This window comes from Vigna unguiculata, chromosome 3, assembly GCF_037176805.1.
Source record: "Vigna unguiculata cultivar grain cowpea cultivar isolate G323 ecotype 2 chromosome 3, ASM3717680v1, whole genome shotgun sequence".
NCBI classification, from domain to species: Eukaryota; Viridiplantae; Streptophyta; class Magnoliopsida; order Fabales; family Fabaceae; genus Vigna; species Vigna unguiculata.
Genome location: NC_140794.1, coordinates 29,974,270 through 30,000,820, shown reverse-complemented (window position 1 = coordinate 30,000,820; position 26,551 = coordinate 29,974,270). Strand labels below are relative to the sequence as shown.

At 40.3% G+C, this 26,551-nt stretch overlaps 1 non-coding gene and 1 pseudogene across 1 annotated transcript; one reads left to right on the top strand and one right to left on the bottom strand.

The window, feature by feature from the left end:
* Positions 1 to 1,837: 1,837 nt before the first annotated feature.
* LOC146887689 (uncharacterized) lies at positions 1,838 to 25,776 on the bottom strand (annotated as a pseudogene).
* LOC146887690 (small nucleolar RNA R71) lies at positions 24,935 to 25,043 on the top strand. Its single transcript, XR_014994143.1, has one exon. It is a non-coding gene; the product is annotated as a small nucleolar RNA R71 (small nucleolar RNA).
* Positions 25,777 to 26,551: the final 775 nt, after the last annotated feature.

Sequence of the window (26,551 nt, the reverse complement as noted above, 5' to 3'; positions counted from 1 at the left end):
TCAGCATATTCCGTCATTGATTTCCCTCCTTGGGTCAACTGGAGGAATTCCACCTCCTTGGTATACCACATACTGTTTGGAAAGTATTCAGAGAGGAATTTCCCCTTGAATGCCTCCTAAGTCACTGGTTCCTCCCGCTCCTCCATGATGGATTTCATGCTGATCCACCAATGCTCAGCTTCTCTAGTGAGCATGTATACTGTGAATGCCAATCTGTTCTCTGCAGGGCACATTTTTGCATCAAAGATCCTCTCAAGGTCTTTCATCCACTGGTCTGCTGCATCTAGACTAGTCTTTCTGTTGATTTTCACTAGGTGGTTCTTCGAAAAGTCTTCCAAGCTCCACTCCCTGACTGCAGGTCGTGGCTCGGGACCAAATATAGGGGCAACTACCCTGTTCTCTTCCAGTTGTCGGAAGCTTCCATATATGAGGTACATCGCCTTAAGAAGATTGTGAGGTCCTATGATGGGGTGTCATAATTCACTAGCACACAGAAAAACCATAAGTTAGGCTTGATAAGATAGAGGACTTAACCAAAGACACTAGAAAGACACTATAAAAGCTAAGTGGACACCCAAGTCCACAGACCTAAGGAATGACCGCTCTGATACCATAAATGTAACGTCTCATTTAATTAATAATTCAAATTAAAAGAAATGTCAGATAGCATAATATAGTAGTGCAGTCTTGGAGTATAAACACTACTCCGTACAATAACCAAGGGACACTACGATGCCAAAACAAAATAAAAAGGAATAACGACAATGTTTCAAAAATAAAGCCCAAAGGCTAGATAGTACATAGGCCATGGTCCTAAAAGAAAAGCCCAAGAGCAGAAGCCAATCCGAAGGCTAAGCTGCGGAACCATCACCTCCCTGTTGACCACGGGTGTTCCTCGCATCTGCTCACATCAATTAAATTGATGATCATCGCAAAAGGAGAAGAACCAAACACAAGGCAATCAAATAAGCAAAAGGGTAAGCTAGAGCCAAAAAAATAGTTTTATCATGCAATCATATACACTTTCACATTCAATTATACATACATCAGCCAAGCATGTTATAACCTTCCAAACAATACACTAAGACTCGACACGACTCATCTGAATACGTATAATTTAGTCAAATTCAGCGGATGCTTGCACTTATGGTGGATTTCTCTACTCACTCTCAAGCTGCTAACCCCCGAGCTAAGTGTTACAATGTCTCAATCCCCCCACACAAGGTTAGGCCATAATGTGGTCGAGGCCTCCTGCTACTCTCACCACAAGAGTCAGTCCGCTCTATGTGAGACTAATTGACTGCTTAGAGCGTTAGGATGCAACCTTACCTTGAATCCTTACTAAATTATATAGATGGGGCACCACCATGAACTCCTACTAACAGGGGTCATGGAATTACGTTCTGACCAACTGAGGCACCATTTTGAATTCTCACCTAGAGATTTCAAGGAATTACGTCCTAACCACATACAAGTTAGATTTCCAATAAACACATCAAATCCTCTATCATGCCATAACCATGCCACTTTGATAACCAACCACTTCATGTTCATTTCATGCCAAGAATCATCCAAGTCCACCATCCAGAACTCATGCATATTCATTCATTTCATACTTTGACATACCAATCCAACCAAACATGTATTAAACACCCAAAAACAAAGATGGAAACAGTACCCAAGCATTATCTCGCTCAACTCTCGCTCAGGCCAAGAGGTCTTGCTCAGGCGAGAGGGATTCTTGCCCAGGCGAGATAAGCTCGCTTGGGCGAGTTTCTACTAGTGTCGCTTAGGCGAGATAAGCTTGCTTGGGCGAGAGTATCAGATCTCTGCATAACTACATTTTCATATCCAAATCACCACATAAGGCATCCCACATGTTCACAGCAACATACAATCCATACAACCACCAAGTAGATTCAAAAACAGACAAAAAAGATGATTCAAAACTCGAAAACCTAGCTTCCCTTACCTGAAAATCTCAATACAGAGGGAGCACGAGTTTAGTACGAGGAACCCTAACAGCAAGCACGAAGATTAAACTAAAGGGGAATAGTATGCATCGAAAGTAACTTACGTGAGTGGAAGAAAGGGGTTGAACTCAGTTGAACTTGGATGAATCCTAAACCCTAGCAGAGTGTTCTGTTGAGAAAGAGAGAGTGTGAGGAAACTGTTTTTTGCAACATAATGATGTTTTTTGCAACATAAATACAAAATAATTTAACTTTGTATAATGATCAATAAATCTCCATATGAATTAATGTATTAAAATCTTGAAGTGGTAGAAAAATGATATAACTTACAATAATTTTGTGGGTTTTAAGGACGTGTTTTGAAAAAATTTTAACATGATGAAGTGATGTTCACCTTTTATTTATGAAATTAAACAGACAATTTAGTTTTGTTTGCAAATAGAATGAAAAATAAAAGTAACTTATATTCATAAAAAAATTCCATAGTTAAAGGTGATGAAGGATTGACCCAAACCAAGGATGGAGGTACATGCTTAAGAAGACTAAGCATGTTTAGAAAGGAAGTTCACTAACCCTTTATCCCTTTCATTTGTGTTTGTTATTTTTGATTCCCTAAGTTCACTTAGTTGAATCAACTTTAGTTGACTTGTTGACCTTTGACTAGGTTTGACTTGTTCACTATAGTTGACTTGACTTAAGCCAACATGCTAATCTATGTTGATTTGCTTTGTAGGTTAATTAGGAGTAAGAAAGCAATGCTAGGTGGCGCATGGTGATTGGGGAGCATAAATGATGTGGAGGAGAGAGTAAAGCAAAGGCATAAAGCATAAAGTAAAAGGCATAAAACAAGTGTACCTATGTACCTTTGGTAACCTTATTTGACCTAGTTTCTAGAAGCTAGAGTTAGGTTTTTGTAGAGACATCCTTAGGTATCTTTTATTTGCTTAGAGGCCGCTAAACTCTTCTATATAAGGGGTGCTCCTAGACATGTAAAAGGATTGAACATTTTGAAGTAAAAACACTCTTGTGTATCAACCATTTGTGAGAGTTTCCTCCCTAGGGAGTGAATACTTTTAAGCCTTATCTTGCATAGCAAGTGGCGGCCCATATCCACTCATCTTCAAGGTTGCCATGGCTTCTAGCCTAGCCTTGTAGTGGCGTGCTTCTCACATTTTTACCATTTCTTTCATTTCCATTTTATGTTTTCTTCTTCCTTTAATTGTTCTTGGTTTTCTATGGTTATGATCTTTCTTGGTGTATGCATGATTTAAGACTTGAAGATGCTTGTCAAGTACTTTCCATAGAGTCTTTAAAATGTTCTTTTCTTGTTTTAGTCTTGTTAAAAGTTTTGTCTCAAACTTTTCTTCTTTAGAGTTTAGCTTTCCTTGTTTTTGTCCTTTTCTTGCTTGTTACTAGGTGTTCTTTGTTTTGTCTTAGTAATTTTCTTTTCTTGAAACTCTTGGGGTGTTGTGGCCGAATCACTTGTCTTGCATTTGAAAGTTTTTGCACAAGTTTTTAAAGGTGTTTTCTTCAATCCTATGATGGATTTTGAGTGCTAGCCTTGCCTTATTACTTTGGGAGTGTGATCTAAACACTTGGGTTGCATTTTGGGTTGGAATTGGTCTCAGTTTTCATGTTGTCTAACACCTAATTCATTTATTTTGTCTTGGCTTTGAGTGTTTTGTTGTAGGAATCATGACAAGTTCATCAAATGCACCTACTCCAAACAAAAACAATACATTGATGAGATTGCTTCGGGATTTGGAGTTGTCTAGGAAGGAGTCCCTTGAACAATTGAGAAAAGACAAGGAGCAAAGTGACCTAAGAATCCAAGAGCACATTCAAAAGGCTTGAAGCTAAAGAGCAAGAAAGAGAAGCTAGGAAAATAGGGCATTCTAGGTGCAACCCATAACAAAAGAAGCAAACTCCAAAGATTCCTAAGTTCTATGGTGGAAGTGATCCCAAAATCTTCCTTGATTGGGAAGCTAAAGTTGAGCAAATTTTCAATGAAAATCATGTAAAGGATCAAGCCTAAGTTGATCTAGTAGTTTTAGGATTTTTGGAGTATGCCAATACTTGGTGGCATAAATTTTGTAAGAATTATGACCAAGGGCCACCCGCGGCTTCTTGGATGGACATTAAAAGTTTAATACGCGCTAGATTTGTTCCTTCCTATTATAGGAGGGAGACTCTTTTGAAGCCCCAAAGGCTTCAACAAGGGTCCATGTGTGTAGGACTCCAATTTGAAAATGAAGAGGAAAAGGTAGCTAGATTTTTTAGTGGGTTAAGGAGGGACATACAAGATTTAGTAGAGTTATATGAGTACTCCTCTCTTGACAAAGTTTTACATTTGGCCATCAAAGTTGAAACTCAATTGCAAAAGAAAAAGAAGGCCAAGGGGAGTGGTTCATACAATGACTACTATTCTAGTACTTGGAAAGATAAAGAAAGAAAACATGATAAATCACCACTCAAGAGTTCCCAAGACCCTCCTCGTAGGACTAATTCGTCTAAGCCTTCTAATGAAACTCCTAATTCTTCTCAAGGTACAAGGACAAGGTCTATAAAATGTTTTAAGTGTTTGGGATATGGGCACATGGCTTCAAATTGTCCCACCAAAAGAACCATGGCCTTAAACCTCAAAAGAGAAGTAGAGAGTGAACATTCTTCTCACCCTTCCCCCAAAAGTACTTCTTCCCACACTTCTTCTTCAAGTGAAAGGATTAAACCCCTTGAAGGTGGATTGTTAATGATAAGGCCCCAACTAAGACAAGTTTCCAAGGAACTTGACCCTTCTCAAAGACAAAACCTTTTTCATTCAAGGTGCATTATCAATGACGAACTATGTCCCATCCTCATAGATAATGGAAGTTATGTAAATGTGGCTAGCACAAGGGTTATGGACAAGCTTGGCTTGAAAACTATCCCTCATGCCAAGCCCTACAAGCTATCATGGTTTAAATTAGAAGACATTAAAGTAACTCAACAAGTCCTCATTAACTTTTCAATTGGAAATTTTAAAGATGAGGTGTTATGTGATGTTGTGCCTATGGAAGCAACACATATTTTGCTAGGTAGGCCATGACAATTTGATAGAAAAGTCTTTAATGATGGCCATGCTAACACCTATGCTTTCTCCTTCCAAGGCAAGAAGTTCACACTCCTACCTCTCTCACCCAATCAAGCAAATGAGGACCAAAATAAAGTGAAAGATAAGAGAAAACATGAAAAAGAAAAAGAGCAAGTTACCTCCAAAGTATTACTTGCCTCCAAAAAAAGATTTCCAAAGCAAGATGGACATCACCATTCTTCCTTCACTTGTAAGGCTCAAAAGGAAGGCCCAATGCGCAAGCATGAGAGGAAGAATGGTCTAGAAACGAGGGATGGCCTAACCAAAGCTAGGGGTAGTACCCTTAGAAAGGATGGAACAAGAGCTCTAAAAGGGAGGCACAAAACCTCCCCCAAATCAAGTCAAGCTCCATCTACAAAGGCTTAAAGAATTTGTGGTCAAATTCTCTCCAAGAAGGGGAGGATGATGAAGGATTGATCCCAACCAAGGATGGAGGCACATGCTTAAGAAGACTAAGCATGTTTAGAAAGGAAGTTCACTAATCTTTCATCCCTTTCATTTGTATTTGTTATTTTTGATTCCCTAAGTTGACTTAGTTGAATCAACTTTAGTTGACTTGTTGACCTTTGACTAGGTTTGACTTGTTGAATGTAGGTGACTTGACTTAAGCCAACATGCTAATCTATGTTGATTTGCTTTGTAGGTTAATTAGGAGTAAGAAAGCAATGCTAGGTGGCGCATGGTGATTGGGGAGCATAAATGATGTGGAGGAAAGAGTAAAGCAAAGGCATAAATATAAGATATATGAGACACATTCTTTGTCTCCTTTTGTGCTAGAACGAAATTAGCCTTGCACACACCATAGTTGGCTCTTTTGTCTTTTATTTTAGTAACCTTATTTGACCTAGTTTCTAGAAGCTAGAGTTAGGTTTTTGTAGAGACATCCTTAGGTATCTTTGATTTGCTTAGAGGCCCCTAAACTCTTCTATATAAGGGGTGCTTCTAGAACATGTAAAAGGGTTGAACATGTGGCCTCTTGTATGGTGGTCTACTAGGGATCAAAGGATTCACCCTCGATACTAATTGGAATCGAATCCTTTGTAAGATTCGGGCAAAAATGCAAGGAAAATTGGTTATTCTCTGCTTTCTTTCCCTGAGCGAGGGGATACCCACAAAATGGCTTAGATGACACAGAGGAGATAAACCGACCATGGAGTACAATTTGTTGATCAAGAAGAAAGAAGGGGGAAGAACGTCATGGCAATCCGAGTCGGCTAACAAATATGGATGAAATATAAAGGCAAGAGATTGTAGTTGTGAAAGATCTCTTAGACATGTTTCCGGAGCAGGTGCTAGAATTTCAATCTATGAGTGATGGGGTTCACTACAACATTGATGTGTGAAACAGAACCAAGAGGAATTGTCTCTAATGAGATCGTTTCTATTGAGGGTCGAAATCGAAAAGGATGGATGAAATATAAAGGCAAGGGATTGTAGTTGTGAAAGATCTCTTAGACACATTTCTGGAGTAGGTGCAAGAATTTCAATCTATGAGTGATGGGGTTCACTACAATGTTGATGTGTGAAGCATAACCAAGAGGAATTGTCTATAATGAGATCGTTTCTACAATGTTGATCGCTTGGATGATTAAACCGAAAAGGGAGAAGTATTCTCGTATGGTGGTCTACTAGGGATCAAAGGATTCAACCTCGATACTAATTGAATCGACTCCTTTGTAAGATTGGGGTAGAAATGCAAGGAAAATCGGTTATTCCCTGCTTTCTTTCCCGGAGCAGGGGGATACCCACAAAGTGGCGTAGATGACACAAAGGAGATAAACCGACCGTGGAGTACAATTTGTTGATCAAGAAGAAAGAAAGGGGAAGAACGTCATGGCAATCTGAGTCGGCTAACAAAGATGGATGAAATATAAAGGCAAGGGATTGTAGTTGTGAAAGATCTCTTAGACATGTTTCCGGAGCAGGTGCTAAAATTTCAATCTATGAGTGATGGGGTTCACTACAATGTTGATGTGAGAAGCAGAACCAAGAGGAATTGTCTCTAATGAGATCGTTTCTATTGAGGGTCGAAATCGAAAAGGATGGATGAAATATAAAGGCAAGGGATTGTAGTTGTGAATGATCTCTTAGACACATTTCTAGAGCAAGTGCTAGAATTTCAATCTATGAGTGATGGGGTTCACTACAACGTTGATGTGTGAAGCAGAACCAAGAGGAATTGTCTCTAATGAGATCGTTTCTACAACGTTGATCGCTTGGATGATTAAACCGAAAAGGGAGAAGTATTCTCGTATGGTGGTCTACTAGGGATCAAAGGATTCAACCTCGATACTAATTGGAATCGACTCCTTTGTAAGATTGGGGCAGAAATGCAAGGAAAATTGGTTATTCCCTGCTTTCTTTCCCGGAGCGGGGGGATACCCACAAAGTGGCGTAGATGACACAAAGGAGATAAACCGATCGTGGAGTACAATTTGTTGATCAAGAAGAAAAAAGGGGAAGAACGTCATGGCAATCTGAGTCGGCTAACAAAGATGGATGAAATATAAAGGCAAGGGATTGTAGTTGTGAAAGATCTCTTAGACATGTTTCTGGAGCAGGTGCTAGAATTTCAATCTATGAGTGATGGGGTTCACTAGAACGTTGATGTGTGAAGCAGAACAAATAGGAATTGTCTCTAATGAGATCGTTTCTACTGAGGGTGTAAAATTAAAGAAGCAGATGGAGGAGTTATAGGAGAGGTAGCAGTGTAGACTCAGTGAAATTGTCAGAATAACAAGTTGAATAGATCTTGCGAGGGAGGTAGTGATATGTTAAACCATCCCAGAGTATGTTTGGTTAAGGAGGAGCGTAGAGTTTGTAAGACCCGCAAAATTTAATTAATTAAATAAATAATTAATTAATAAATGCGGGTAGTAGAAGCCTTTATGGCAATAAATTCTGATTGGTATGACGTGGAAAAGTACTAGCTCAAGTGGTTGAGAGTACTTGATTGTGTGAGAGGACTTGGGTTCGAGTCCTATGTATGCCAATTGTGTATTATTTAATTATTATGGTTTTGATAATATGTTTAACCATGTTTCTTATGATATAATGCTTGAAGTGTATTAGTTAGCAAGAAACATGAAATGGCTTGATGGTTTAGCATTGACTTGGCATTAGAATGTTGATAGGTTCAAACCTTGGAGAATCCAAATTAAAACCTTATATTTTGGTATTTTTGGCTTTGGTTTGAATATGAAAGGTTGAGGGAAAACCCTAGTAGTGTGACAGCTGAGAGGTGGTTGGAAAATAGCCATAATGAGATGGTAAATGTCATTAACAACTAATTAAAACTCAATTTTCGTTCTAGGTAATTAACCTAGTTTTTTAGGCACCCTTTAAAAAGCAAAATTGGGTTAATAGAGAGGGTTTTGCAAGGCTGGAAAAGATACTCAAAAAGAGAGCACGAAATTTGAGACATTGTGAGGTTTGAGTGACATTCTTGGGGGCTGAATTGAGAGGAGGCTAAGGAGGCACTTGGTGTAGGGAGAACTTTTAATTGTCAAAAGCTTTAAGCGAAGGAAAACCATGTTAGGGGAGTTTTACTCGTTTCATTGATATATGTGATTAAATTACATAATGTATATCTTGAATTGTATGACCAATCTTGGATTCTGTTCGAATTCATGAGTTTTTGGAAGAATTCCAGAAATCGCCTGGCGGGCTACGCATAGCCGCCAGGCGACACATCATGTTCTTGGCATTTCTGGGTTCCTGCAAGGAACCGCCTGGCGGTAAGCTCCCAACCGGCAGGTGACACAAAGCTTTTCACCAGTTTTCTGAGTTTTGTGATGAAGGGCCTGGCGGTGACTGTTGAACCACCAGGCGACGCAAATTAGTTTGGTTCGATTTTGATGATTTTGAGGTTTTGGTTTGTTTAATGATGTGAGAATTGTAGGTCTTGGAATCAAATAGCGGAAATGTAATCGAGTAATTCTATTGTTGAAATGGACTAATCATTTTGGTTGGGGTTGCTAAACAATTGTAAGAGTGTGATCAATCTGCATTGGGAAAGTGTTGGAAGAAAAGAGTAGTGCAGGTGCGGGAGTTCTGGGAAATTGCCTAGAACCGTATGCATCGCCTGGCGGCACGGGTCTTGCTGCCAGGCGCCATCTCAGGAAACCAGAATTATAGGCATTGCGAGAGTTGCTGGAACTTATTGGATTTTAGAAAAGTGAGGATGCATGTTATGGAGAGTTGGAAATGTTAACATAATGATAATCTGGTAATAAGCATGACTATATAACTTGAGAGTGGAATAAGTTGGAGTATAGTGGAATTTAGATTTTGAAAGTGTGCAAAGATTATGGATATAGACTGTGTACACTGGATTTAGTAGAAAGGTTGAGTTTGAAAGTGGTGTACTAGTATGGCGCCTGGCGGTGGGGGTTAGGCCGTCAGGCGATAGCAAGGAAATAGTGGGGTCCTGGACTTGGTGGTGCCTGGCGGAGGGGAAGGTCATGTCAGGCGATAGCGACGGAAACAATAGCCCTGGAGCGTGTCCGCCTGGCGGTGTGGATTGTTCCGCCAGGCGGTGGTTGCAGAATGGTTGGCTCTTAGGCGCTTGGCGCCTGGCGGTACGTGTCCCCCGCCAGGCGGTTTGGGAGCTGCTAGCGCCTAGCGGTATGTGTCCTCCGCTAGGCTATTTGGTTGTTGTAAGTCCTAGTTGTTGGATTTTTTTAGGCGTGATCTACAAGTCTTTTGGTGATGCTTCAAAGGTAAGATTGTTGGGTTCCTTGAGTTGAGCTCGAGATAAGGGTTAAGCACGTAGCATTCCTCGAGTTGAGCTCGGAATGGCATCCCTCGAGTTGAGCTCGGGATGGCGGATGAACACGAGGAACCCTTGAGTTGAGCTCGGGTTGGCGAGTGTTACCGGTGTGACTGTGCTGGTTGTGGCCAGTACCGATGGGTTCAGATAGATTGCCCTCTTCAGTAAATAGTTGACGAGTTTGGTGGTCTTGGGACAATACGACTTATGTTCGTATTTGGGAAATCCACCTGGCGTTACGGTGTATGATCCGTAGCAATGGTTTCCCGCACGTGCTTTGTCGGTTGTGGCTGATAGGTTTGGCAGCAAATTACCTTTGGGTAATTATCAACAGAGGTAGAACACGAATGATCTGGTTGTGGCCAGGTAATATGGAATAGAGTGAGAGATTTTATTTGGATGTTTGCATAAAAATTATAAGTGACTACATATATGTATATCAATATGTTTGTATGTTGATTTTATTAAGCTCACCCTATCTGCTTGTGTTTGGCGATGATCGTGTGCGCGGTACACGTGAACAGAGGATGTTGATGCAGGTGGTGCTGGTGATGCTTAGACACAGAGCGGGGGATAGCATAGGTAATTCCACTTTTGTAATTATGGATTTTGGTTTTATCCCTTGATTTTATAAAAGTTTAAATTTCCTGCACTTTTGGGAAATGAGGTTTATTCAATAATTGTGATGTCTTTATGATTTTATTTATTTAATTTCTTTTATTCACTTTAAATCCGTAATATCCTGATGGGATGTTACAGAGTTGAACAAGACGAGATGAACAGGAGAAGAAAGAGAAGTGGGTGAAACAAGATCTCGAAGACATAATGTTAAGGACTCAATGAAACCACCAGAAGGATTGCACATTTTAATGGATCGCTAAGAAGAAGCTAGTGAGTTAAACTACTTAAGTGAAGTACTAATCAAGATCAGAATCAGATTATATAAGGCGTTGGGTTATAAAAGAGGCAAAATATATATGTGTGAATACTAGGATTGGGAGTTGGCAATTATTAGACTGAGTTCCTATAGCAGACCACGGAGAAATCTCGTTTAATCCAAGATTAGATGAACGCGCCACAGAGCAGACAAAAGTTGTATGCAAATATGAGGAGAAGGCCATGGAAGTTTTAGGGTGGAGAGAATGCGATTCTCATGATTACTCCAATTACTGGCAACGAAAGAACGATCAAACTAAGGAAGCAGACTCGGAAATTCATTGGACCTTAGCAGATAACATGAAAGATAGGTCCAACAGCCTATGAGATCGTTTTATCATCGCACTTGCCAAACTTGTATATATGATTTACAGTTAAGGAAGTACATTGCAAGTCTTACACTTGTGTAAGAGGAGGACGACGTTCAGGTACGTGAGGATCAAATAGTGGGAGTTGGGGGAATGTAAGACCCGAGAAATTTAAATAATTAATTAAATAATTATTTAATAAATGCGGGTAGTAGGAGCCTTTAAGGCATTTAATGCGAATTGCTATGACGTGAAAAAGTACTAGCTCAAGTGGTTGAGAGTACTTAAATGTGTGAGAGGACTTGGGTTCAAGTTCTATGTATGCCATTGGTGTGTTATTTAAATTATTATTATTTTTTATAATATGCTTGATCATGTTGAGTGATAATATAATCATAGAATTATATTAATCATCATGAAACATGAATTGGTTAAATGGTTGGTAGAACCATTTTAAGCTTCCTTTTTCCCAAAATTTCTTGTGGCATGAAGGTGAAGAGGCATAGGAACCTTAGCTAGCCAAAAAGCAACCAAAAGTGACTGAAAAACAACTCATAATGAAATTTGAATGGCAATTACATTCATTTTTAATGCCATTTTCGTTTTTGGCCATTAACCACAATTAAGGACCATAATAAAAAGGCAAACTAAATCAATTGGAAGGGTTTTTGAGACTGGAAAATTAGAGTGTTGTAAGCAACACGAATTCAAAGGAAACAAAGTGATTAGAGAGTAAGCAAATGAGCTGAATTGGGTTGGAGCCAAGGGAGGAAATTGGTGATCAAGGAAGAACTCTAGAATCATCTATTTTAAAGCGAGGAATCCAGGTTAGGGGAGCTGGACTCCGCTGTTTTCTTTCGTGTTATTATTATTGTATGATTGGTTAATTATTTGGATGCCATAATTATGATAAAACTGTGCAATTTCATGTTTCTAGAAATTTTCCAGAAATCATCTGGCGGGCCTTCAAAGTCACCAGGCGACCCATTCCATTTCTACTTGTTTTTGGGTTCCTGGAGAGGAACCGCCTAGTGATGGCTTCTTCTTGTCTCCATTGAACCTTGCATGAAGAATTGAGGCTCTATGGATGGTGTTGGATGCGGAAGCATGAAGGAAAGAAGCTTAAGGTGTTTGGTTTGGTGTAGGCCAACTCCTAAGGAAGAAGACTAGAGTAAACTAGAGAAGAGTTTACTCTAAGGTGAGCTCAAAAGAGATTTGTGCACAAATTTGGGCAGCAATTCATTACTCAATTTCAAGCTGAAAAATACATCTCCTAAGCCTTCTATTTATAGGCTAAAATGAGACCAAGGGGTCTCCAAAAAGTGGAGGGAAAAAGGAGTCTAGAAAGTTGAATTTTGGAGCCAAAAAGGAGCATGTGGGAGGTGTGACTTGCCACCTAAGCAAGTCACACTTGTCTTGCCATGTGAAGCTAACTCTCATCCTTGGAGAGCAAGTTTGAGAAGCTTCTAGGCTTTTCTAGAGTAGACACACTACTCTTGGCCCATTTGGCCCAATTCCCCTTTTTGGTCCAAAATTACTTCTAAAGCCCAATTTCCTCTAAGGCCCAATACATGGCCCAAAGAAAACCCTATTCTACTGGGCCCAAAATACAAAGCCCAAATAAAATCCTAATCTATTATTTACAAGCAAAATGTCCTAGGCTAGGTCTTCACATCTTCCTTGGCCCATGTGAAGTTCATCTTGGGCCTTGCATGCGCATTTAAGGCCCATTCCTCTTGTATTCTCCTAGCCATGGCTCTTGTTGTAGGTCCCTTGGCTTGAGGCATCTCATCATCCCCTCCCTCTTGAGAAGGATTTGTCCTCAAATTTGTAGTCTCTGCCTCATCATCTGTACCACCTGCAAAAGGTATTAAGTTAGCAACATTAAAGGTGGCATGCACATCATAGCCTTCAGGCAACTCTAGCCTATACGCATTATCATTTACTCTTTTCAGCACTTTAAAGGGACCATCACCTCGAGGACTAAGTTTAGAGTTCCTTTGCTTAGGAAATATATCTTTTCTAAGGTGTAGCCACACCCAATCCCCTTCTGCAAAAATCATTTCCCTCTTCCCCTTATTGTTATACTTAGCATACCTCTCTGTTTGTTGCTGGATTTGGCTTTTAATCTTTTCATGCATCTTTTTAACAAAATCAGATTTTGCCACCCCTTCTTTATGAATAAAATCAAAAGATGTAGGAAGTGGTAGCAAGTCCATGGGAGTGAGAGGATTAAAGCCATAAACAACTTCAAATGGAGAGATTTTAGTAGTCCTATGAACTACTCTATTGTAGGCAAACTCAATATGGGGAAGGCATTCATCCCAAGATTTGTGGTTCCCTTTCAAAATTGCCCTTAACATAGTAGACAGAGACCTATTAACAACTTCAGTTTGCCCATCAGTTTGTGGGTGACATGAAGTAGAGAAATTAAGCTTAGTTCCTAACCTTGACCAAAGTGTTTTCAAAAAGTGGCTAAGGAACTTGGTGTCTCTATCAGAAACTATGGTGCGGAGTATACCATGAAGCTTGACCACATCTCTCAAGAAAAGCCTAGCAATGTTGCTAGCATCATCCACTTTGTGGCAGTGTATAAAGTGTGTCATTTTGCTAAAACGATCTACCACCATAAAAATGGAATCAAAACCCCTTTGTGTTTTTGGGAGTCCTAAGACAAAATCCATACTTATCTCTTCCCAAGGGGCTGAAGCAACATGCAAAGGAGTGTATAATCCATGAGGCATTGTTTTAGACTTAGATTGTAAGCATGAAATACATCTATTACAATGCCTTTGGACATCCTTCCTCATATGGGGCCAAAAGAATTTCTCTTTTAAAAGACCTAGGGTTTTTTCTACCCCAAAATGACCCATTAATCCCCCTTCATGTGTTTCTTGAACAAGGAGTTTTCTTTGTGAACCTTGGGGAATACAAATTTTTCCTTCTTTAAACAAATACCCCTCATTCACATAGAAACCTCCTTGAGGTCTTTCCATACATTCAGCATAAGTAGAGGAAAACTCAGAATCTTGATTATACATTTCTGGAATGTGATCAAATCCAAGAATTTGGGCTCCCAATTTTGAAAACAAGGTGTGCCTTCTAGACAAGGCATTAGCCACCACATTACTTTTGCCCTTCTTGTACTTTATCACATAAGGAAATTGTTCCAAGAATTCCATCCACTTAGCATGTCTTTTATTCAGCTTATGTTGGCCCTTCAAATATTTTAGCGACTCATGGTCACTATGAATTTCAAACTCTTTGGACACAAGGTAGTGTTCCCAAGTTTGAAGGGCCCTAACTAAGGCATACATTTCCTTATCATAGGTGGGATAGTTGAGGGAGGCACCATGAATTTTTTCACTGAAATAAGCAATTGGGTGCCCTCCTTGCAACAACACAGCACCTATTCCTACACCGGATGCATCACACTCTAGCTCAAAGGTTTTTGAAAAGTTTGGTAAAGCTAGAATGGGTGCATTGGTGAGATTTTCCTTGAGTTGTTGAAAAACAGACTCTTGTTTTTCACCCCAATTAAAAGATACATCTTTCTTGACAAGTTCATTGAGGGGTGAAGCCAAAGTAGAGAAGTTAGGAAAAAACCTCCTATAAAAGCTTGCCAAACCATGGAAGCTCCTAACCTCTCCAACATTTTTAGGAGTAGGCCATTCTTGGATGGCCTTTATTTTTGTAGGGTCAACATGGACCCCATTTTTGTTCACAACAAAACCTAAGAAAACTACACTATCTACACATAAAGTACATTTCTCTTTATTAGCAAACAAACTATTTACCCTAAGGATGGTAAGGACAGACCTCAGATGGTCTATGTGCTCATGCAAGCTCTTGCTATAAATCAAGATAACATCAAAATAGACAACCACAAACTTTCCTATGCACTCTCTAAGGACATGGTTCATTAGCCTCATGAATGTGCTAGGTGCATTAGTAAGCCCAAAGGGCATCACCAACCACTCATATAGTCCAAATTTGGTCTTAAAAGCGGTTTTCCACTCATCACCTTCTTTGATTCTTATTTGGTGATAACCACTCTTTAGATCAATTTTAGAAAACACGAGGGACCCATGTAACTCATCAAGCATGTCATCAAGCCTAGGGATTGGATGCCTATATTTAATGGTGATGTTATTTATAGCCCTACAATCACAACACATTCTCCACTTTCCATCCTTTTTAGGCACTAACAAAACAGGCACAGCACAAGGACTAAGGCTCTTTTGAACCCAACCCTTCTCCAACAATTCTTGCACTTGAGACTCTATCTCCTTTGTTTCTTGAGGATTTGTCCTATAGGCTGGTCTATTTGGAAGACTTGCCCCATGCACTAAATCTATTTGATGCTCAATTCCTCTAAAAGGAGGAAGCCTAATTGGCCCTTCCTTAGGGAATATATCCTCAAACTCTTTCAAAAGATTTTCAATTTTAGGAGGTAGACTCTTAAGTTCAAGAAATGTGGCAGTGCATGTGAGTGTTCCTTTACACAACAAGAGGCATGAAGGTTGTTCATCATTGAGAACTTGGTTCAAAGATTTTATAGTCAAAATGTTCTCATGTTGAATGACCTTGGGAGAAGGAACACCAATCTCTCCCACCTCAGATTCATCTTTAGTTACTTTTTTGGAAGAGAGGGAGGACTTTTTTTTTATCCTGTTTTCTCTCCTTTTCCAAGTTCTTTCTCATTTGGATTTGATCCTCTACCACTTGGGATGGTGATAAAGGATGCAAGACAAATTTTCTATCCTTTGAGTGAAGGTGATTTCATTGGTAACAACATTATGCATGGTTTTCTTGTCAAATTGCCAAGGTCTTCCCAATAAAACATTGCAAGCTTCCATAGGTACTACATCACATAGCACACTATCTTCATATTTCCCTATGGATAACTTGACCTTCACTTGATTTTGGATTGTCAAATCCCCATTTTCATTAAGCGAATGCAATTTGTAAGGTTTTGGATGGGGAATGATAGTCAAAGCCAACTTATCAACCAACCTTGTACTACAACAATTGCAACATGAACCACTATCAACAATGAGAGAACAAGTGTTTTCTAAAATTTTACATCTTGTATGAAAGATGTTCTCTCTTTGTGTTGGCTCTTTTGGAATGGGTTGGTTGCTAAGAAGTCTTCTAATCATTAGAAGGTCTCCTTCACAAGGATAGGCAATTTCCTTAGCCTCATCATTATACTCCTCACTAGAAGTCTCACTCTCACTTTCTTGCTCATCTTGGCTACTATAGTGGTCAACACCCCTTAAGATCATGGTCTTTTTGGTGGGGCATTGAGATGCAACATGACCTCTACCAAGACATTTGAAACATTTGATTTCACTAGTGCGAGTGCGTGAAGATGTGCCTTCCCTTGGTTTCTCCTTTTCCTTGAAACTTTTGGAGGGTTCCTCTTTGACTTGCTTACCCTCCCTCTTGAATTCTTTCTTGGTATAAGAGTTAGAGTAGTCATTTCGAAAATTTTTCCTTAGAATTTGTTGCTCTACCTTTATGCAAAGTTTAACCAAGTCATTTAAGTCTTGGTAGGGCAACAATTCTACTCTATCTCTTATCTCAAGACTTAAGCCACTAAGAAACCTTGCAATGGTGGTATCCTCGGACTCCCTAATCCCAGCCCTCATCATATATAACTCCATCTTTTGTCTATATTCTTCCACTTTCATTTTATTTTGATGGAATCTTTGGACCTTATCCATTAGCTCTCTATGAAAATAGGAGGGAATATGTCTTCTCCTAAGGGCTCCTTTGAGGCCATTCCAATATTTGACCTCGGGACTTTGATTGATTCTCCTATCTCTTTCGAGGGCAGTCCACCAATACATAGCATTGCGCTGGAAGCTAAGGGTAGCTAAGGGTACTTTCCTCTCCTCACTTATTTGATGACAAGCAAAGAGTTGCTCAACCTTCATTTCCCAATCAAGATAAGCTTCCACATCATCTTTCCCATAAAAGTGAGGGAGGTCTATTCTAATGACTCTTGGTTCCCTTGGCTGTCTTCTTTCTCTTCTTAGAGGAGGAGGAGGTTGATAGAAGTTGTCAACTAGTCTACTATCTTCTTCATAGTGTGTGACTAGTGTTGGAGTGTGGGAGTACAAATGTTGACTCCTATTACTCATCCTCTCATGCAACCTTTCCATATTTCTTGTTCCCCTCCTCTCTTCATCTAAAAGTTGATGAAACCTATCTCTTTCTTGTTTTTCCCTTTCCCTTGTAATTATTTCATCTTCCTTCCAACGTAGTAGTGCTTCAAATCAAAGGCAATTTGTTTCAAACTTATTTCTTCTTTATTTGAAGCACTCATACATTGAGAAGGAGGTTGAGACATTTTTTTATTTTTTATTTTTAAGATTTTAGAAGACTTTGGTCTTTAAAAGAAAATTTCAAAGGAGAAGTAGATAGCAAAAGCTTTTAGTTCTCCTCCAGGAAAGAGAGGTGAATCACTTGGATTGCTTACATACCAAGTCTTTCCTAGCCAAGGGAACTTGAAACTTTCCTAGCCAAGCTACATACATTAAGCATGAATGTATCTTAAACAAAACACATGCAATTACTCTGTAAATTAAGCATTGACAGATTCACCACATGCATTCCACGAATTCAGAACAAAAACATGGCAGATTTCACAAAACAAGCACAACCTCAAAGCTTCATTGCATTTTTCATCAAGGAGTCAATACACGAATTTAGCTAGACATGGAAATGAGTAATTAAACACTTCAAAACTGAAATCACAAAAATCAGAACCAAGAACCCTAACTTATCAAATCTGAAAACGCAATTTAAGAGCAAAAATTGAGATTTCAAAGCTTAAATGGAATGCAAAACGGTGTTATCATATATAAATGCGAAAACCCCATGAATGGGTATTGTTCCAAGTCAATAAAAACCACAAAACGAACTGCCCAAGCAAGAAAACGAATTCCAAACGTAAAACCCTCAATGGGTGCTGTCAAATATGCATAAAAACGGTAAAAATGAGCCAAAAACGTGAAAAACCGCAAGGGGGACGTACATGGAAGCTTGGAGAACGAAAATGGAGGTTTTGAAGAGAGGTTGAAGATGATGGAGCGGCTGCTTCCTTCTCATGCAGACCTAATTCGTGGTCATATCACCTATGCCACTCAGAATTACAAAACTGCCATTATGAGCAGCAGAATTACAAAAATGCCACTCTGGGCCTCAAATGTTGACCCATTGACTTTGCTGACGTGGAAATGACATGGAAATGATATGGCAATGATGTGGAAAGTTTCTTCAACTAAATATTAATGTACAAGCTCCAAAATTGCTTCACCCAAATACCTAAAAATAATTAACAACAAAAATTAGGCCAAATAATGTGAAATTAGTCCAAATTCGGAACAGTGGCCCAATAAAGCCCAACAGATGAAAAATACTCTAATGATGAACAATTAAGCACTAATCAACTGTCTAATGGGTACACAAAGGCTAGTGAAATGGAAGAAAATAATGACTCATCAAAATCGACCACACTTACCCTTTTGCACTCCTAGGCAAAATTAAATAGTAAAGCAAAGCAAGGACATCACAAACATAACAAGAGAGACAAAAAGACACAAGACAAACAGACACATGACAAACGGACTCGACACAGACAAATGGAAACACATCTAACACAGAAGGATTCAAAGTTGCAAGGTATCCGTGAACATCATCCAAGCAGTTCAAAACATGTCAAGTACTCAGTTCAGCTTAAGGAGAGAATTGAAAACAACATAACCTCACGAAATATGCACTGTATCACTCAAATCTCTAAGCTACTGTTTACTCTCAAAGCACCCCTGAAAAACAAACATCAAACAGACTTGGCAAGCCTCTAGAACAAACAACCAAACCAGAAACACATGCAGGTCAAGATCAAAAGGACTTTTCAAGGTTGTAATGGGGCTGAGGACAAGGTGTGGAACATATGGATAAGTAGCAAAGCAACCAAGGAAATAGAGGAGCAGTGGGGAATAAGTCTCGATCAATCATGAAAGTAATCCCAAACACCAACACTTCCAACTTCGGTTCTCACACAATGCTCAAATCCAAACTCCTTTTTATTTCTTTTCTTTATTCTCTTTTCTTTTCTTTTTTTTTTCTTTTTCTTTCTTTTTTTCTATACAGATAACATGCGGAGAAACAACAATTTTGAAATCCCACTTTGGTGTACAAATGAGCAATTCCAAGAACCAACAACAAGTGCGCGCACAACCACACTTGTTGTGCGCGACCACACTTAATTGAGCACCCATTCCCAAAACAATTCCAAAGCTCCAAAATTTCCTAAGGTAGGAATAATCATGGTTTTTCAGGCTAAGGGCTTGTAATGAGCTGTAAAACAATGAAAGGGTGTGCAGGCTCAAAAAGGGGTATCAACAAAAATAGTTCAAGGTAGGCTCATCTGGCTATAGGCTCACAAAACAAAATGGCCTAAATCATATCCCAACATGCATGTGAATCAGAAAAGCATTCAGAAAGAGTCAAGCCAAGGCCACTGTGCAAGCATTCAAGAGGCATTTGTCACACAATCAAAGAACAGAGAGAGGCTCAAATTCTCACACAGGGTAAAATAATTCCAAAAGCAACTTGACATGCAAAGAGAAAGCAAGGATATCAGTCCACAGAGTAACCAACAACTCATCCTCCAAAAGTGAAGTGAGTGTCCCAAACAGAAAACAAAAACATCACACTAATTAACACAAATTAACAATAATGAAACAAACAAACAGAAACAACAACAGACAGACAGACCTGGACAAGTGCAATAAAAGTAAAGAAGAAGGGGGAAGAACGGGAAAGAAAACTCCCTGAATCATGGTGAAACAGCAGTGGGGTCAAGCAGGGAAGTTTCCTCCACAACAGTATCCACCAAGGTAGGATTGCTGAGGAATGGCTTAAGACGATGCCTATTCACTTTGAAGCTCTTATCTGTGGACTGGCTTTTGATTTCAACTACACCATAAGGATAAACATTAGTGACAACAAAAGGACCAATCCACTTTGATCTCAACTTACCCCCCATGAGTCCAAGTCTGGAGTTATACAGTAAAACTTGCTGACCAACAACAAATTCCTTTCTAGCAATGGAGCTATCATGGAATCTCTTGGTCTTCTCCTTGTAGAACATAGAGTTCTGATATGCCTCCAAACGGATCTCATCCAACTCGTTCAACTGCAGCTTCCTTTCCTCCCCAGCTTGATCAAGAGAGAAGTTGCATGACTTGACAGCCTAGTAGGCTCGATGCTCTATCTCCACTGGAAGGTGGCATGGCTTACCAAAGATAACCCGATAAGGAGACATCCCTATAGGTGCCTTGTAAGTAGTCCTGTGAGCCCATAGAGCGTCCTCAAGTCTATTGCTCCAATCCTTCCTGTTGGGCTGCACAATCTTCTCCAAGATCCTCTTGATTTCTCTGTTTGAGATCTCAGCTTGCCCATTAGTTTGGGGGTGATATGGTGTAGAAAGTTTGTGCACAACCCCATACTTTTGAAGCAAAACCCCCAAGGATCTGTTGCAAAAATGGGTGCCTTGGTCACTAACAATAGCTCGAGGAACTCCAAACCTGCAAAATATGTGAGACCTAAAAAATCCACAACAACTCGAGCATCATTAGTTCTAGTGGCTTTGGCTTCCACCCATTTTGAAACATAATCAACAGCAAGCAAGATGTAAGTGAAACCAAAAAAGACAGGGAAAGGGCCCATGAAATCTATACCCCAGACGTCAAACACCTCACAAAATAGCATGGGTTGTTGAGGCATCTGTTGTCTCCAAGAAATGGCTCCTCCTACTCGTTGGCATTCCTCACATGTGCTACAAATCCTCCACGCATCTTTGAAGATGGTGGGCCAATAAAATCCGCAATCTAGCACCTTACGAGCTGTCCTTTGTGTGCCAAGGTGACTACCAGGTGCAGATGAATGACAAAATTTGAGGACCAAGTCAATCTCATGGTCCGGAATGCATCTCCTGGTAACCTGATCACTGCACATTTTCCACAGATAGGGGTCATCCCAAATGTAATACCTAGCATCGCTCTTGAGTTTATCACATTGAGCTCTGGATGCTAGGAGAGGAAAAACAGAAGCAACAAGATAATTAACAATGTTAGCAAACCAAGGTGAGGAAGAAGTAGAGAGTGTGAACAAACTTTCATCGGGAAAGTCATCCCGGATCGGTGAAGCATCATCGGTAGACCTCTCAATCCTGCTTAGGTGGTCTGCAACCAGGTTTTGTGCTCCGCTCCTATCACGGATCTCCAAATCAAATTCTTGGAGCCAGAGCATCCATCTTATCAGCCGAGGTTTTGATTCTGCCTTCTTCAACAAGTACTTAAGAGCTGTATGGTCAGTAAACACAACAACAGGAGAACCAAGCAGATAAGAGCGAAACTTTTCAAGTGCAAAAACTACCGCAAGGAGCTCTTTTTCTGTTGTGGTGTAATTTGATAGGGCAACATCTAATGTCCTGGAGGCGTAGTAGATTACCCTCGGCTGCTTATCAATCCTTTGAGCTAGAACAACCCCTAATGCATAGTTGGATGCATCACACATAAGCTCAAATGGGGCTGTCCAGTCGGGCGCCTGAATGATTGGAGTTGTGGTCAGGGCCTTCTTGAGGCAATCAAAAGCCTCTTTGCATCCTTCATCAAAGATGAAGTCAACATCCTTTTGCAATAGGTTGGACAGTGGGAGGGCCTTCTTACTGAAGTCTTGAATGAAGCGCCTGTAAAACCCTGCATGGCCAAGAAAAGAACGAACCTCTCGCACAGAAGAGGGGTAAGGCAATTGTGAAATAATTGAGATCTTGGCAGGGTCAACTTCAATGCCCTTTTTTGAAATTATGTGCCCCAATACTATGCCTTGTTCTACCATGAAATGACATTTCTCAAAATTGAGAACAAGGTTAGATTGGATGCACCTGTTTAAAACTCTGTCCAAACTATCCAAACATGCATCAAATGAGGACCCATATACAGTAAAGTCGTCCACAAACACCTCTATGCATTTTTCAAGAAAATCACTAAACATGCTTAGCATGCACTGCTGGAATGTGTCAGGGGCATTGCATAGGCCAAACGGCATCCTTCTATAGGCAAAAGTGCCAAAGGGGCAGGTGAATGTGGTTTTCTCTTGGTCCTCAGGTGCAATGTGAATTTGAAAATAACTAGAAAACCCATCAAGAAAGCAATAGTGGGACTTACCTGCCAAGCGCTCAAGCATTTGATCAATAAAAGGCAGGGGGAAGTGGTCTTTTCTGGTTTCTTGATTTAGCCTTCTGTAGTCAATGCAAACCCTCCAACTGTTTTGCACTCTTGTTGGAATTAGCTCCTCTTTTTCGTTCTTGACTACTGTGAGGCCAGTCTTCTTTGGAACAACATGGATGGGGCTAACCCACTGACTGTCAGAAATGGGGTAGATGATCCCAGCTTGTAGAAGCTTGGTCACCTCCTTCTTTACAACATCCGAGATGACAGGGTTGAGTCGCCTCTGTGGCTGTCTCACTGGCTTTGCTCCATCTTCCAACAATATCCTGTGCATGCATGTTGATGGGCTAATACCAGGGATGTCAGCTAATGTCCATCCAGTTGCCTTCTTATGCTTCTTAAGAACTTGCAACAACCTCTGCTCTTGTTCAGCAGTGAGGGAGGTGGAAATGATGACAGGCAGTTTGTCCTCCTCCTCTAAGTAGACATACTTGAGGTTGTCTGGCAGTGGTTTTAACTCTGGAGTACTACTGGATGCTGGCTGAATATCAGGAACCAGAAGGGAGGGAGAAATGGGTTCCACAGCTTGTACCTGAGCATAACAATCAGATGCATGTGTACTTCCTGCAACATGGTTAGTGCAACCTGATTGTATAACATCAAAGTGAATAGGTACAACATCCAGAGAGTCAAACTCATTAGATTCAATATTATCCACATCATATTCAGCATCAGCAGAATTAGAAGCAGAATCAGAATCAAGAACATCAATGCATGCAAATTCAGATAACTCAGACACGGATGAATGTTTTAATGCATGCAAAGAGTGGAAATCAGAAATCAATCCATCAACAGCATCATCAATAATATCCACGTGAAAAATAGAATGATCCTCAGAAGGATGTTTCATGGCATCCAGAATGTTGAATCGCACAACAATATCATCAAACTCCATGGACAAAGTACCTGCATGGACATCAATTTTGGTTCGTGCAGTTTTCAAAAATGGGCTGCCTAAAATGATTGGTGCAGAACCATGTGAAAATCCCTTTTCCATGTCAAGAATGTAAAAATCGGCAGGGAAAATCAATTCACCAACACGAACCAAAACATCATCAACCAAACCTGCGGGGTGGGCAACACTTCTATTTGCCAACTGAATCACCACACCCGTAGGTTGCAGGGGTCCAAGAGAAAGAGATTTAAAAATAGATAGAGGCATTACATTTATTGAAGCACCAAGATCAAGCATTGCATTTTCAAATTTATTGTTACCTATGATGCAAGGTACACAAAATGTACCTGGGTCCTTGCACTTCTCAGGAATCTGAGGAACAGATTTACCTATCAATGCTGACACGTTTCTGCCCATGCTGATCTTTTCGTTTCCCTTCAACCTCCTTTTGTGCGTGCATAGCTCCTTCAAGAACTTTGCATATCTGGGAATCTGTTTAATGGCATCCAACAGAGGTATGGTGACCTCCACCTTCCTGAAAGTTTCCAAGATCTCCCTGTCAACCTCTTCCATCTTTTTGCTTGGAATGGCTCTTGGAGGGAAAGGAAGAGGTATGGAAGGTGCAGCAGTAGAGGTGGAAGGTGTAGAAGTCGATGTGGAAGGACCAGCTGCATGAGCATCACGCTTGCTCTGAAGTGTGGCAGGGTCGGCTTCCTTTGGAGGTGTAGGCTCGGAAGTGGGAACTTCAATGTTCTTCCCAGATCTCAAAGTAATGGCACTCACATTTCTAGGATTTTCCACCGTGTGATGGAAGCTTGTCAGAATTCTGAGCCTGTGCCTGGTTTAGCTGAGTGGCCATCTGCCCCATTTGATTTGTCAAACTCTGGATTGAGGCCCTAGTCTCCTGCTGAAATTGCATATTTTGAAGGGTCATCATGCTGACTAACTCCTCCAATGAAGTAGAAGAAGAAGGTGCAGGTGCTGCAGCAGGAGCTGGTGTGGGTACAGGTGGAACAGGAGCAGCTTGTGGTGTAGGTGCAACTCTTTGTTGTGGAGGTGGTTGCAAATTTTGAAATTGTTGGGGCTGCTGGTTACCCTGGTTTCCCCATCTCAAATTAGGGTGATTCCTCCATCCTGGATTATATCTGTTGGTTGACAAATCATGGTGGTTTTGTTGTTGCTGTTGAGGCCTATTGTTGTTGAAAATATTTGTTGCATAGGCCTGAAGGGTATCCACTGGTGTAGAAGAAGAAGGCTGTTGTTGCAATGCTGGGCAAGAGTCTGTAAAATGATCAACAGATGTACAAAGGCCACAAACTCTTGCAGCTGGAGCTCTCTGATTGGAAGCAAGTTGATTGACCAGTGTAGTAAGAGCATCAATCTTACTTTCCAACTTCTTTGTGTACTCGGCTGCTCCTACATCATGAACACCTCTAACAACTATGGCATCACTCCTTGTGCCAAATTGTTGAGAATTTGAAGCCATGTTCTCTATCAGCTGTCTGGCTGCAGCTGGGGTTATGTTACCAAGGGCACCACCACTTGCGGCATCAATCATATTTCGATCCATGTGGTGCAAGCCTTCGTAAAAATACTACAAGAGGAGATGTTCAGAAATCTGATGGTGTGGACAGCTTGAACAGAGATTCTTGAACCTCTCCCAGTACTCATAAAGGGTCTCCCCAGATTGCTGCTTGATGCCAGAAATCTCCTTCCGTATGGCTGTTGTCCTTGAAGCAGGAAACAACTTGGCAAGGAACAATCTCTTCAGGTCATCCCAGCTTGTGATGGACCTGGGTGCTAGGTAGTACAGCCAGTCTTTCGCATTACCCTCCAGAGAATGAGGGAAAGCCTTCAAGTATGACATGGTCCTCTTGTACATCTACAGGCTTCATGGTGGAACAGACGACATGAAACTGCTTCAAGTGTTTGCACGGGTCCTCACCTGCAAGACCATGAAACTTTGGCAACAAGTGTATTAAACCAGTTTTCAGCACATATGGAACCTCTTCCTCAGGGTATTGTATGCATAAACTATCATAAGTGAACTCTGGTGCAGTGAGCTCACTCATGGTTCTCTCATGAGGTGGAGGAGGTTGAGCCATGTTATCAGTATGAAAATGCTCAGAATATACAGTATGCTCAGAATGCAAAGAATGAGGAGTGTCAGGAATGTGATGAGAATCAGAAGAATCAGGAAATGTCACTGAATATTCGGCATGCAAAGATGGATTCCTAGGATGCCTACTTCCTCTGTGGAATGTCCTATCAATTTCAGGGTCAAATGGTTGTAATTCACTTGGGTTTCCCCTAGTCATGCACCAAAAAGCACTAATTGTAGTGATATTGGCATAACAAAGGGTATAACTACAAGTATACTCAAACGACCTTCAAATGACTTGAAAATTGGTAGGATATTCCTTTGAGTGGTCAAACAGAAGCACAAAAAAAATCAGATCAAAACTCAAAGCACAAGTATTTTTTTCAATTTTTCAAACGTAAAAAAAATGAAGAAAAATCACAAAAAACATTGCTGAAATGTAGAAAATGGCATTTTCTGGAGAATCTGAGTTTGCAAACCAGCAAAGCGGGTTCCAACAAGGTGAGAAATCAAATTCTACCCCAAATCCATATAAAATAATAGTGATTCTGATAACCAGAGCAAGAGTTATGGTCCTCTGAAGTTTTACCAAAAATCAGTCCAAAATTTTTTTGAATCTCTTAACTCAGACCATACCAACTGCTCTAGCTATTTTTCCTATCAAGTTCAACGTCTTAGAAGTGGGGGAAAAAAATTTCAAGTCAAAACAAGCTCCGTAGCTACCAAAACAAAAATCCAGAAGTTAAATGCCAGATTCGGACATTATTCAAACACTATTCACTACTACAAATGACACTATTCATGCGCGCCGCGACACTATTCACTACACTACACAGAAACACACAGGAATCGAAACAGGCACTGAACTTAACACAACATTAACATCACAATGAACATATACCAACTCAACCACACTTGAACTACACACACACACACCAAAACACAAAACACAAACACACTGGAAATTTTACGATGAACGAAACGATTGGTCCCCGGCAACGGCGCCAAATTTGATAGAGGTCGTACCCCACCAAATTAAAACATATTAAATGCAGTACGTGAACCAAGTCGTCTCCCAACGACCAATATTTTCATTCAAAGCGAATTTTCCAGATGAACACAACAATAAAA